The sequence below is a fragment of the Struthio camelus genome, chromosome 29 (genome assembly GCF_040807025.1).
Source record: "Struthio camelus isolate bStrCam1 chromosome 29, bStrCam1.hap1, whole genome shotgun sequence".
In the NCBI taxonomy this organism is placed as follows: Eukaryota; Metazoa; Chordata; class Aves; order Struthioniformes; family Struthionidae; genus Struthio; species Struthio camelus.
The window spans coordinates 939,303-939,912 of NC_090970.1; the positions used below are offsets into that span (position 1 = coordinate 939,303).

A 610-nucleotide genomic window follows, 5' to 3' on the forward strand; every position below is an offset into this window, starting at 1 on the left:
AGCTCAAGGTCTCCTGTTTCACTGCTTCTCAGTGTTCCAGCTGAGTGCAAAGTGCCTGGAAGTCTGATTTTACTTGGTTGCTACTTTAGCTGTTAGTGATGTAAATGGAATCTCAAAGCTTTCTGTCCCTCATGTTTAACTGAAGTCAGCCTCCCTACAATGACTGCTTTTGTTTGCACAAAGAACCTTCTGAATTAGAGACTTGAAATTAAATGTATAGTTTCTGTATTTCCATTGTCTGTGCTTTTAGGAGCAGGACAGAGGGACGGTGGTTACTATTCTGGTTCAGGTGTTGCAAGTTGTTCCATCTCAAAGGCGTGGGACTTGACCACTGCCCGGCTAGCTCAGTCGGTAGAGCATGAGACCCTTAATCTCAGGGTCGTGGGTTCGAGCCCCACGCTGGGCGCTTGGCTTTTGACTTCAGGAGAGCTAACTTTGACCTCTTGAGGGACCTACTTAGGGGAATCTCCTGGGACAGGGCCCTAGAAGGAAGAGGGGTCCAAGAAAGCTCCTTAATATTCAAGTATCACCTCCTCCAGGCTCAAGAGCAGTGCATCCTTCTGAGGAAGAAGTAGAGCCAAGTGGGCAGGAGACCTGCCTGGATGAGCAA

General features: G+C 48.2%; 1 non-coding gene across 1 annotated transcript; it reads left to right on the forward strand.

The window, feature by feature from the left end:
* Positions 1 to 333: 333 nt before the first annotated feature.
* TRNAK-CUU (transfer RNA lysine (anticodon CUU)) lies at positions 334 to 406 on the forward strand. The gene has a single exon. It is a non-coding gene; the product is annotated as a tRNA-Lys (tRNA).
* The last annotated feature ends 204 nt before the right edge of the window (positions 407 to 610 follow it).